The 13,538-nt window shown below is 43.2% G+C and overlaps 1 protein-coding gene across 3 annotated transcripts in view; it reads left to right on the top strand.

Moving 5' to 3' along the window:
• SLC6A6 (solute carrier family 6 member 6) overlaps positions 1–13,538 on the top strand; it is a 118,206-nt gene that overhangs the window by 10,735 nt on the left and 93,933 nt on the right. The window contains exons 1-3 of one of the 3 annotated variants that reach the window (XM_063348203.1): positions 2,146–2,166; positions 11,283–11,366; positions 11,550–11,710. The gene's annotated coding sequence lies outside the window, so the exon portion shown is untranslated. Of the gene's footprint in view, positions 1–2,145; positions 2,167–11,282; positions 11,367–11,545; positions 11,711–13,538 lie in introns of those variants that run through there. The other 2 variants (XM_063348202.1, XM_063348206.1) reach the window with 2 other exon arrangements.

The raw sequence follows: 13,538 nt of genomic DNA, 5'->3' as shown, positions 1-13,538 counted from the left end.
TGATTCTCTTCTATCGTTACTTGCCTCCTTAAATTGCAGCACCTTCCTCTGCATTTTATTTATCATTTATTGACTTGATATTGTGCTCAAAACATTTGTGTTTCTCCCCAGATTGAGGCACCTAATCTGAGTTATATGCCTCTGGTCAAAAAGGAGTTATGTACTGACCCATTGTCAGGGCCCAAAATTTAAGATGCTTTTTGGAAAAGTGGTCTTTAACAAGCTCTCATGTTTTCTTGTATCATCATAGTCTGACACTCAATGACTTATGGATGCCTGTCTGGGTGGACGTACCGAGCTTGTTAATAGCTATTACCTTACAGAGGGATAGTTCATGCAGTGGCAGGCAACAACTAAGACTTGCGTCAGGGGCAGTGATTTTAGATGTTTTTGGAGACTTACATTCAGATTTCTAGGTGCGAGCGGCACTGCAATGAGAAGATGTATGAACATTGACATACGGCATCTCGGATATTAACAGTATGGAGCTCTCCTTGAAGGAAAGTGTGAGGCGCATTTAGCATGTGCAAAGCTGTATTATTTACTCCAGAAAGATCATGCTGCAAGTTGATGACGCACCTTCCTTCCCCTTCCTACTTCTCATTTTCTCTCTGTATCGAGGCCCTCCGATCTTGGAAATTATTTACATCTCCTCTGCAAACCTTGACTGTCCTTTTCCCTCGGTCGTGCTCTTTTTTGCACAATGCTTTTGGTGCATTTCATCCAGTTGACTTCAACCCACACAAACAGTGACGGTGCAAATCGCTGCTGCCTTTGTTGGCACCAACCATAACCCGGTACAGCTGGTGTCTGCGGGCCTGGGATTTTCCGAAGGCTCCTGCGGCGGAGCAGGTTGCAGACCGATTGAGACATGTTTGGTGGTTCAGCCAGGTTTGCCACAAGGGGGGGTGAAGCACAGAAACCATCTGTGGAAATTTACTGACTCTCTGAAGATCTCATGACTTCTTGCTAAATCTGAAAATTCCCAGTGCAACAAGAATAATAGTTTCTAAACCGCCCGTGCGGCCTTTCATCATTTACCTGAATGTTGCATGGTCAGTGGCAGGGGTTTTTTTTCCATCATTTGCCAAGGGGTGGAAGATAAGGAATTCATTAGTCAAGACACTAGTTTCTAGTACAAAGAACTTCCACGCAGATGGTGAATTTAAAATATATATATATCTCCAATAAATTAGCACATAGTGTGCCAACTCTTGTGAAATACGTGCACATTAGGAGTATGAGTGGGAGCAAACAAGGTTGTGAGGAATCTTTCTGTGACTCCTGTTTTCAAACAGTGATTTGCAAAGAAGTCTTTTTCTTGTCTTTTTTTTTTTAAGGTAAATATGTACGAAGCTCTTTAAATCATCCGAAGTGGATCGTGGTTATGACTAAGAGATAAGGAGGGATTTGTCTGTCTGACAAACTTCCCCTCTTTTTTTCGAGAAGGTTGATATTTTCAGAAGTGGTAAAATACCACTGAGTGCAAAATGCAGGGCGCAGGGTAAATTGGGGTTCTGCCAGTTCATGGGCCGAGCAAAAACTGTTGAAATGCAAGATGTTTCAAGGCCCAACTCTGTGTCCCGCAGAAGAAAAGCCTCCAGTGATGTCTTTAAGTAAAGCTCTCAGTCTCCAGACCACAAAAGATCAATGTAATGCCTACTACAAAGTCAATGGGAATTTTGCCGTTAGGACAATTAGTGTTCTTAGTCATCTTTATACTGGACCATATCATCTACCCATCGGAATTAATGGTGTTTATTTAAAAAATTAAGGGAGGCAGAAAGAGAGGAAAAAGCCAGGAGGAACCAGAGAAAAATGCCCTGAGTCTGTGTTGTGCCTCCAGGCAGGGCACAAAGTGAATCTGAAATAATGTAATTTCTAAACAAGCCGTGGCTAGAAGTAGAAATTGTGATGAGACCACCAGTGCAGTCAACTCAGGCACTATTAAAGGCGATCGCCAGCAGAGCCTGCAAAGCGCCTTCAGTGCTCTCTGCGAGGCCCTGATAGTGCCAGGAATGCTGCGCAGGCTGGTTTTGCTTTAATATTTTTGATAAGGCTTTGTAAAGACTAGGGACTGGCTTACTTGCAGCTGTACTGGAGTCACGCAGCCCAGGAGATCTGCCTGCTTAGGACCGCTTTTGGGGCTGGAGATGAAGGGACGGGGTAAGAAGCTGTATATGTTCCATACGGTGTTCCCTATAGTGGGGTCCGTGTTCCACGCCTTTGCTGGGGCACTGCTGTCTTGAAATACTGATTCAAATACTACCAGAACTGTAGCTATTTAGGGCAGGAATAGGATATTTGCAGGTGGATAACTGGCTAACTGGATAATGATGATCTCCTGTTATGCGCAGCCAAAACCTTAGTTCCGTCCAGCATTTAGGGGGAGAGACAACTTACTGAGATTTGACATATTGACAGTTCTCTGGATCTGTCCAGGAACAGGTAAACAAGATAATCCCGAAGACTCAAAGAACGTTTTAAAAACACTTAAGATCAGGAAACGAAACCCGCGGAGAAAAGCAGACACATTTTAAAGGCAGCAAGATTGCAGCCCCGTATGTCATATAAAATGAATGCAGTTCATCGTTCTGAATTGTTCACGCTCAGACCATATATGTTCAGTTCTTGACAAAGTAATCTCTTTACAAAGCTACATAATGCAGCGGAGTCAGCTAAGAACGAGTTATAAACAAAGCAGCTATTCAGCTGTCAAAGCAATTTTCAGCTATATTAAAACAGAATAGGATGGGACGGATTCTGCCGAGCCTTCTGCTGCGTGCTCTCCTGGGAAGCGGGTGGTGGCCTTGCATGTGTGTAAGCGGCGTGGCGAGAGGGAGTGCGTGCGCGCACGGGCGGCCGCCCACGCAAACACATGTACGCACACGTGCCCAGCGTAATCGCCCATCGCCTTCCTCGGCTCATGTTAGAAATTGCAAAAAATGCTTATTTAAATTGCGATTTCGTGCTGCGCATGGGGATGTCACCAAGTTCTGTCCATTCCGATGACGTGTTTTGTTTCCATGGAAACCCATGTACTTTAGAGAGGGAAAAGCAGAAGGAGACTGGGAAAATCAGAAAAATCAAGCAGAATAAGAGAAGTGTGCAGTGTGAATAGATCGTTTGGGTTGTGGGGCTTTTAACAAATTGACTTATGCCTTAAAGCAGGGAGAGACCTTGTTTATTTGTGCGTGTGTCACTCCAGAATAATTCAAATCCGCTCAAATGTATGTCAATTAAATGAATGCCGCATCCCGTTTCTTCCCATACACCATTTGCCATCGGATAGACTGTATCTGCACTGGAGGGGCCGGGCTTCCCTGTGTGCTTTCTGCTGACACATGACTTCTGCTGTTTGCTGTGTCTCTGGTGTCGTTAGCAGGTGTTTCCTATCTTCATCCCCAGACTGGGGAAGGAGGCAGGGCCTGGGAAACTACAGATTTCCACTAAGGTTCAATGAAATACCTGTCAAGTCTCCCAGAAGAAAGCTGTGTATGATCTACCTCCCAAGGGGTAGGCAGGGCAGGGAGAGGCATGCTGGAGCTATTCTGTGATTTTTCTTTCCTTCTTAAAACAGCCAACTTGCCATTGAATCACTTAATCACTAATTAAAAATCCTGGATAAAACAAGCTGTCTACAGCTTTCTGGCAAACATCCCACTGACTTCGGTAGGGCCAAGATTTTACCCTTTCCTTGACTGCGGAGCTTGTTTGTTGTCACTTCTTTTTCTTTAGCTGTTCTATGTGGTTTATGCCAGATTTTTTTTCTCTAGATGCGCGTTTTCTTTTCCTTTTCTCAAATATTATCTCACTTCAGCTCCAGACTATGGGGTCTTAACATGATGGACCCCAAGGAGCAGTCCATGACCAGACTAGCTGTGTTTCGCCCACATCCTTTTCTGCTGCGAGCTAGAAGAGGACAAGAAGTAGATGTGAGGACAGCAGGAATTTCAGCAGCTAAAGGCCACCTGGAGCACCTCTGTGTGCGCAGGCATAAACTCGACTTGCAAGTCCTTGTTGCCAGAGTTTATGTGGTGCTTACGGGGGTCCCTCAGCTGGTATCTGACCAGCTGGAAAAAGGAGGGACCACTGTAGCCTAGAGCATCAGCTGTTTCACTACTCAGGGCTGAATGCCAGGAGGAGAAACAGAATCCTCTCTGCGTGTATCCTGTATGTGTAAATGCTGTTGGTAACAGAGCAATATTCCTGTTCTGTTTGTGCAGATACTTTGGTATGAGTTTCTCCCGTCTTCCCCTTTTGTAGTTATTTACCAGTCATATCCTCTGTAATTTGGCTTTCAGAGTCTGCCTTGGAAGAGACCGGTGCCGTTTTTGCTTGGAGCTGAATAACTCTAAGGTGCACCCCCGCTGGCTGCTTGCTTGGAGGTAGGGCCGTGCCAACAAACCCTGCTTCCCAGGGGCTTTTTGGCAGAGCGTGCTCGACTTTCTGCTGTGTTCTTCATGAGAAGGCACTCTTGGTCACACATGGCCCGTGTATGAGGGACCTGGGCCAACAAAAATTGCCAGGACCTACTGCGTTCTTCAAAGCTTAGGGCAGCAGAGTACGAATCAAAAGCAAACGCCCTAATCCCTTACCAACACATGGGGTGGCAAAACCCACAGCAGTCGCCTGTAGTGTTGACGTGATTCAAGCCCATACTGCTTAATTTGTCTTCGTGCACCCAAAGCCGTGATATCTAACAGTATTGACGGTTAAGAGTCTCATTTGCTGGTTCATCAACAAATTTTAAGAATAAAAAGAAACTATGTGAGGAGAGATAAGATTTTGTTGAGCAGCTCTAATCTTGGTTGTTTTCCTTGGCTTTAAACTTTGAATTTTACAAGTTATATGTTAAATGCTCTGCTTTGCTTCTTTGTATCCAGACAGAAAGAAATGGTTTGTAAAAAATGTGCTTTGTGGGTAATGTAGAATTTTTCTCCTCTGGGGAATCCATCAGTGAGGATGTTTACTGTATATTTATGAGACCCCTTGCAGATCTTTAGGCTAGGCTTTCAGATGTTCATTCTCTCAGACTTTTCATTGCTAACATTTATTCGTCTTTTAATGGTGAGCTCCCAGAACAATGCAGAGGGCTCAGTTCAAACTCCAGGCAAATCTTGTATCACTCTTGGTTTGCAACTGGGCTCCACGCAGGACTCAGCAAGATTTCATTCAGCCTTTTCTATAGCTCTCTAGGGGTGCAGGGAAAATTACTTTTGGCTTTAATGATTTCTGTTAGTCCGTGATTTGCTTGTTCCAGATGTTGGATGTTACCTTTGATACCATGTCATCTGTAAAGCAATGCTGAGTGCAAGAGACGGCGACAGAGCATCTCTCGTGCTACTGTTGATTCATCGCATGTACTTCTGTGAGATGAGGAAATACTGTGGTCATGTCAAAACTGCTCATTTCTAGATAGTAGCTAATATGTAAATACTACGTATTACGTGACAAGTTTGAAGGCCAGAAGGTAATGTTCAGGGTTGGTGTCCATACTCAAAACAAAAAAGTAATCTGGAAGTCAATGTAACTTTACGTGTGAGTGAGGAGAATTTGCATGACTGTAAGCTCAAGAATGGGCTGTTATTCAAGTACAAGGATGAATGATAAATGTGAGGAAAAACTTTTTTTTTTTTTTTAAAAAAAAGTCTGTACAATCCAAACGTACTGTTTATCATCTTGTACCAAAATAAAATTTGTGATGTACTCGTGATTTTCCAGAGTCATCGACTTAGTGCTAATTTTTATCCTCTCTCGTCTTGCTGTTTCCTGACTTCCCTTCCCAGGCTTTGCAATTTCTATGCTATTTTTCCCCTTTTGATTTTAATGAAATAACAAAATAAGTGTTTTGACCTCAGAGCCTTCTCCCACACTAGATGATTTAAAATTGCTAGGTGCGAGTCAGCAGGAGATAATGATACTCAGTCTAATTTCCTTAGAAATGTTATAGCTGAAGTATTTATAATAATAAGGCTTTGTTGCTAGAACCTCTGAATGCCAAGACTCTGAAAGAGGTAACTGAACCAGCAAGTTCTGGAAATATTTCCTAGATATAAACTCAGGAGGAAGAAGAGGAGCAGGGGAACACCAGCAACGTAATAGTATAACTGAGCGTGTTATTTTCAGCAAAAGAATTTCCTTGTCAAGTTTAGTGTTTTTCTTTTGACAAATTGCTTGGGTAGAAGCTGAAGTTTTTCAGTCTCTGTGCTGTTCCAAATTTTAAGCTTCTGGTTTTCTTGATGTGGTTATTTTTTTGACATCGCTTAGTGGTGATGAGTCTGTGTTTGCGTGGCGTGATTGGTCAGCTCAGTCATGCTTAATGACTTAAGCCTTATAAACTCTACATTTGACTCACAAAAGTATCATTTGGTTGTTGGAAGGAGAGCGCCACATTACTCAAATTCAGTGAAATTTACTTCTAATCAAAAAGTTTTGCCATGGTAGGAGTCAACAAGACTCAAACAGTGCATGATACTCCTGCTCGTTTGCTTTCCAGGGCTGAATCTTGCACATAATGTGTCTTAAGAACGGCAGCCGTGAGCAAATTTGTAGTCATGTGGCTAGTCTCAAAAGTAACTAAAACTGGATGCAAGGGAAGATCTACCTGATAATGACCCGACATATTCACAAATATTTTCTCACTGTTTCTCTACCACTTGTCAGCGGTTCCTTCTTTTCTTCTATTTCCTTTTTTTTCTTCTTAGGTTTGTGTTTTGATGGTGCCGGTTTTGTTCCCAGAACTAATCTTTGAATTTATAGTAGGTGGTTTTGAATATTGATGAATCTACGTATACAAATGTAGGTATATAAAGTGGTTGCTTTTTTGTGGAGGTTGATTTCTTTAACTAAGCAAGAGAGCAGACTTGGGTACAGAAATCGGAGGCTTGTTTGTGATCAGTCGATCTGTACAGTTGCACCAAGCGACCTTATAATTCATGCTGTGAAGCACCACTTGAGACTTGACCTCAGTTCTTACTGGATGATGGTTGCCTAACATTATGATGCTGAGATGTTTTCCTTCTCTTAAGAGAATTTAGGGTGCCTTCATTGATTGGTTTTGTTAAAAATTTCTAGTTTTCCGTAAGGTCTTCATCAGTGGGTAGCTCCTTCTTCAAGAACCCAGTGCCATCTCCCAAGACATTACCTCTGCAGTACCTGGCAGTTAGATTAAAAGCAGGGTACGGTGCAGCTTGGTTTGTATGGACATTTGTAAGTCAGCTGTTGAGAGAAGTTTCCCTGAACATACAAAACCTGTGAGTTACAGGTTGTATTTCATCAGGCGGTGTTTTTGTTAAAGAATTGCCAGAGACAATACAAAAATTAATCTCGGTTACGATGTAATCCTGATACAAAATGCATCATTTCTTGGCAAATGAAGTGTTTGGCATCAGCAAGTATTTACATTTACATTGTTTTTAAACTTCTGCTTGTGCTGGAAGGTAGGGTGAAATATTTCCTAGATGGCCAGACTATTCCAAAGAAAAGATACATCACAGAGCAGAAATTCAGAAACACGCTGTTTCAAAGGATGCTGCGTGATCAATACAATTACACCGGGGTTTTGCTGGGTGTCCAGAGCACATTTTTTATTGCCTTTACATAAGTTACCCCTCAATTTCGTTTGTTGCAGAGCTTTACAATTTTCTGTTGTATCTGCAGTTGCATGAGCTACCTCTTCTTGTGCTCCTGCTTTGACATGTTCCTATCCATCCATGCTTTTAAGAGATTATTTTTTTTCTCTATGCACAAGCAAAAGTGACAGAAGTTACTGTTGGTTAACTCATTATACTCTGATGCTCTTTGTCTTAGCTCAAATCACTAAGTAAATATAAATAATATTTATATGTCATACCTCTTCATAACTGTATATGCTTGTTACTTCCACTTTTCCTGGTGCTTGAGGCAGAAGAAATCATAAAGCGCTGCGAGAATGTTGGTGTATGTGAAAAAACTTGCACGAACCTTGATTCCAGGAAGAACATATACACATGCTGATAAAGAGCTCCTTATCTGAGAAATACTTAGGAGAGGGTTTCTTAAATGAGAGTGCTTCTCTGAAACTGAGCATTTGGTTGCTGGGTTGTTGGTTGTTTTTTTTAAACATTTCAACACCCTGCTGATAGTGTTGTGAAATCCTTGCTGGGCCTTAGCCAAGTAACTGAATAAATTTTTACTTGCTTAATGATTTTATAATTCTCCTATGCGAGATAAACTTGTCATTTGTTCATTTAACTTCTCTCCTGCATTTTGTGTACAAATACTATCTAATCTCGTGGAGACTTCAAATCTTTAAGACTTAAGTTCTTGCAAAGTTATCAAATATAGCAATCAGAACACGTTTGGACGCTTCACAAAGTTCTCGTCATGTTTTTCACTGATTTTTTAGTATTATTAAAGGTAATTACTGTTGTATTATTAAATACATTGTGCTCTTTTATATTCTGTGACGTAATTTTCCACTTTGGTATTTCCATTTATTAGTACACATTCCATTTCGAGTTGCCTTTCATTGCCCAGTGTGTGACGTACTTCAGAGAAGAACTGAGATCTTCCAAATCTGCATCCTATAAACCGCCTGTAAAATAGTCCTTCTTTCCAATGGCCAACCAGCCCCTAAAATTCAGCCGAAAGGTTAAGATCAGAAGTATGATAACATCACTGAAGACTTCAAATTACTGAGCAGGATTTCTCTGATTACAAAAGGATTGAATAGGAACAAAAAATATTCCCAACACACTGCAGACTTTCTCGCTCTGTGACTGTTGGTATTATATTTCATGTTTTCAAGCATTCCAGTAATGGATACAAAATTGGAAGCAGGAGGGCAAGGTATAGAAATCATACCTGGAGGCGGTGGGGGAATGGGAGAATTCTCATTCAGCACCAGTGAAATAAATTTCTGCCCACAGGGCATAGGCATTGAGAGGAAAATAACTTATATGAAACCAAGGGCTGTAACAGCCTAATTTCGTTCTCTGGACCCAGGTAAATTTCATCCTAACACAATAAATAAATACGTAATATAAAGTGCAATGTTATTTCCTGATTCATGATCTTGTTAGACGCCAAAATAAACATATATCATGCTGGAATTGTAATAACACGGGCTTAGTACCTACAGAGGGAATTTCATCCAGCTACTAAATATGAAGAAAACGTACCAAAAGGGAATGATTTAGGGGAGAATTAAATTCTCTTTTTGCCTTAGTGATGATTCTGCTGTGTTTTCCCCTGGAAGATGGTCCTTCTCACGTATATACAATTTTACATACTTTCTTTCTCAAGCTAAAAAAAAAAAAAGGAAGAAAAAAATCGTGTTGGTATATAAACAACTTTCAGGTGTCTAACTATATACTATTATTATGCTATAAGCTGATAAGCGACTTTAAAAATTATAAAGTTCAGCAAAATAATTTAATATAAAATCACCACATAATAATAAGTAACAATCTTAGGTATGTTTGTGTTTGTAATACTATCAAGCTGTTTTCTCTTTTCTTTGCACTCTGTGTCATCTGAAAATGTTTCTTCAGGCTCAGGAACTGCTTGGAGCACGTATTCATCAAATATTGTAGGAATAGCAGAAGGAATGACAGCAGCAACAAATGATTTAATTATTTCTATGGTTATCATTGCTGTTGTTATGGCTATCACTTGCTTTAACACCTGCACGTGGCTGGTGATTTTCAGACACTTCAGTGCTTTCACTTGGTTCTCCAGAGTTCATAATCCAAGGACAGAAGTCAGGGAAGAAAATAATCAGTAAGCAATTTATGGAAAAGGTATCCACAAATCAGCAAGCTGCCTTACAGCAATAGGAGCGCGCTTTTAGGAGGGTTTGTGTGGCAGGGGCTTAGCGGATGAGCCCTGGGTGGCTGAACAGGGCTTAGGGCTTGGACCGTGGTGTGATGGCCTGGAGCACAGGTGGAGCGTGGTGCCATGAGACACGGGGCTCGGAGCAGGCAGCTGGAAGCCTCTCATGGCGAGACCGTGTTAGCAAGTGCACGGAAGGAGCACCAGAGCTGCGAAGGCTAAAGTTTGCTCTGTGCAGGATGGGAGGCCGGCTGAGGAATTCCAAACCTCAGTAGGGGAAGTTCTTCGTGAGCCTTTGTCAGTAGGGATATGCTCCGAGATGACAGCGGTGGGGCAACTGTGGTGTAAATCCATCTGGCTGTATAGATTTCAGCGCCGCCCGGCTGAGAATTTGGCTAGCAGCTTACAAATCCCCAATGTTTCACACATTGGAGTGCAAAACAACTGTTCTTTCAGACTATTGTGTAATCGTGAGTCATTAGCCTCTGCTTGAGGACGATCCAGCTACCTTGTCAAGGAACTGGAACAAAACCGTGCATCTCAGGTGACTTAGTTACACAACATGGAAAACAAATTCCCTCCGCCAGCATTTCGTAGGCAATCCCTTGCACATCTCTGGGGAGATGTTTGGTACCACGGCATGAGTTTCTCCCCATAGAAAGGCCAGATCTGTAAAACTGCTCCTTACCCAGCCTTAAATCCCATTCAGGTCCCCAGAATAGATTGAGGAGGATTGTGCTGAAAGGGCGATTTTCACCCTTGATGGCTGAATCACCGTTAACATCTGTGTTGAGTTACGGTACAGCTCAAACACTGAGGGAAGAGGATGAAGATAAGAAATAAGTGGCCAATACCTCTTTAAGAATCCACAAGAGCAAAGTAATAAAAAAGAAATACAGTAACTCAGATAATAAAAATATTATCTTATAGATTTCATACAAACTTTGCCTTAGGGAGGCCACCTGGCTTGTGTTTTACTGACACAGCTGTTCAGACTTTTTTTTCCCTTTGCTACATAAAAAATAGAGGAATCTGAACAGCTGTTTGGGTTAATTTTTTTTAATGCCTTCCGTAAGTAAAAATAAAGGCAAATGACATGAATAAGCGATGTGAAACTGCCTCCAAAGATGCTTTAAAAACTTTGCAGAATAATTCCTGGACCTCATCCACAGTGACTAAAGGTCTGCTGTCCGTGGAAGGAGCTGAGCCAGGAAGGCAAGTGGGGCATTTCCACTCACTTGCCGACCAGGTGTAACCGTAGCGTCTCTTCTCTTTGCACAGGAAAGACTCACGTGGGGGCAAACTGGGTTATATTGGTATCAGTCCACAGTAACCCCACTGACTTCACTGAAGTCACTTAAAACTTCCATAATTGAAACTAAAAAAAAACAACCAACAACCCCACCCCCACCCCCCCAAACTAGTTTTGCTTAAAACCATCCCTAATCGGATCCATTGCCTTCCAGGGAACTAGTGAAAGGGGTAGTTGAAGGGAGAAAGTGATCAGAGTGGATCAGCGCGTCTGGATAGACATCATTTCCCAATGAAAGGTACAATTTTTTGCTATTTTCGAAATCACGGTGCTGAGGGGGGGTGGAGGAGTCCGTGCTGATTAGCGCTGCCCCTCCCGACACACAGCACACTAACGATGTCCCAGCGGGTTGATCAAGAGCCTGGTTTAACTGGGTGATGGAATGAAACGAGTGGGAGTCGTTTTGCTTTTTGTTGCCCAGTGTTTCACACACCTCTAGCGGCAAACCCTCTGCGTTGCCAAGACAACCCCGAAGAAATACGAAATCCAGAACAATACCCTGTGTACGAGAAGCCTCGTATTCTTTAGCGCACGCGTTCGTTTTGAATGTCAAGAGAAACGCTGCCCTCCACGTCAATCCAGGTAAGTCCAGGTAAAGGTAGAGGTGATGTCTGTGAGATTATAATGACTTGCATTTATGGATTGTCTTTTGTCCTGATGGCTGCCAAAGCTCGAGGGCCGGCGCTGAGAGCCCGAGCGATGTTATTCCTGCCGTGCAGCGTTACCCAGAGCTGCCCAGGCAGCGCCAGGAGGATTCCTGAGGGCTGTCATGAAAATGAGTCGGGGCTGGGGCGCTGACTGCTCTCCCCAGCCTGTGCCGCGTGTGGAGGTGGCTGCAGCGAGCAGGGAACGCCAGGCTGTGGTGATCTGCCTTTGCAGTGGTTTCTAAAGATTTCTCGGGCAGCTGAATGCAAGGTAGCGCAGCCATAAAGATCTTTTCACGCAGTAATTGGGATGGGCTGAGCTGCGCTTGGTCTTTAGGTCAAAGGAAATATAAATGTGACTTAAGCCTCTTTACTTAAGGTCTTGGCTCAGTGCGGGGCAGTGGAAGGTCTGGAGCTTTTGGGTTGTTAATGCTTATTTATTTAACCCCAATGAATGTACACTGGACAAAGGTCCACAAGGTCAAAATAAACATCTTCAGAGACTCTTAGGGCATCCTCTTGCAGAGGCTAGCCTCAGGAACTTCTCTGTGTCTCAGAGAAAGGCTATGCGCAGTTTGCAAATACAAGCCTCGCTTTTCCAAATTCTCTCTAGATCGTCTTCAAGCTTCCCATTTTATTCCAAGTGGCAGATAATAAGTGATAATTTTTCTCTGGAGAATGCTAGGAACACTGGTTTTACCACACTTGAAGCTGGCATTTACCTCCCCATTTGGAATGGCTGCACCTGTAGGAAGTAGTTTAAGTTCTCCATTTGGATAAAGCTCTTCAATAAATAGGGGAGCAGCAGCTGGAACAGGGGACACTGGACTCTGCATAGCGATGTGTCCACTTTACTGTGCAACCAGTGTGAAGACAAATCCATTTTAGCCTGCCTCGAGTCATAGCAGCATCCCAAAAGTAAGCAGGGGAAATGAGATCATCTTTTGCACCCTTTTGCTCTTTGGATCTCCACTCCCTTGGTTCTGTCCTTTTGTATCAGCTGCCTGCCAGGATGTTCCCAGCAGGAAACTTGGCAGCATTACGAGTATATCTTGATGATCTTGGTCTTTACATGGGCAGGGATCCCGGGAGAACCGTAGCCTCCTCCCTTCTGCTGCACCCCTGGAACCACATCACGTTCCTCCTTGTGCGATTGTGTGCTGGGATCCAACAGCTCCAGGACTTTTAGCTCCAAAAGGCAAGCAGCAAGCAGCAGTAGCTGGTAGTTTGGTGTCACAGGAGCACCAAACCAGCAGAACAAACCAGTTGGTGCTGAGGACTCCATGCCTATACTGTTGACACTTGGGGTTTTTAACCTGTCACTAGCACTAGCTTAGTCCTATAGACTGAGGTTTGAAACTGCCGCAGTATGATCCGGAGCGCAGCAAGTCAGGGATTCCCTTCTGAAGCCCACTCCCAACCCAGACCAAGACACAGATGTAGATTAGCATTTTAGGAGCAGAGGATCAAACTTGCCACTGCTGAAAAGTGGGTTGCGTGTTCGACCGTCGTGGCGAGGCGCTCTGAAGCAGAGCTGGTTCTGCTTTGATGGCTCCACCAGCATGTCCAGAACTTCAGCTTCCATTTACGTGCCAGCCTCTCCCTGACAGCTGGAGAAGGAGCCTTGTGAATGAGACGTGGGGCTGTACTCCAAGCAGCAACCCTAGAAGCAGCAGTTCTGCACTGTGCCTCCTTTGTCTCCCTGAAGAACAAACTCTACGGCGCGCTGAGAACCATCGCGCCGCCATCCCGTTAAAAGACACGTC

Source organism: Chroicocephalus ridibundus, chromosome 10 (assembly GCF_963924245.1).
Source record: "Chroicocephalus ridibundus chromosome 10, bChrRid1.1, whole genome shotgun sequence".
NCBI classification, from domain to species: Eukaryota; Metazoa; Chordata; class Aves; order Charadriiformes; family Laridae; genus Chroicocephalus; species Chroicocephalus ridibundus.
The sequence above is the reverse complement of the archived record's forward strand: the minus strand, read 5'-3'. Positions and strand labels throughout refer to the sequence as shown.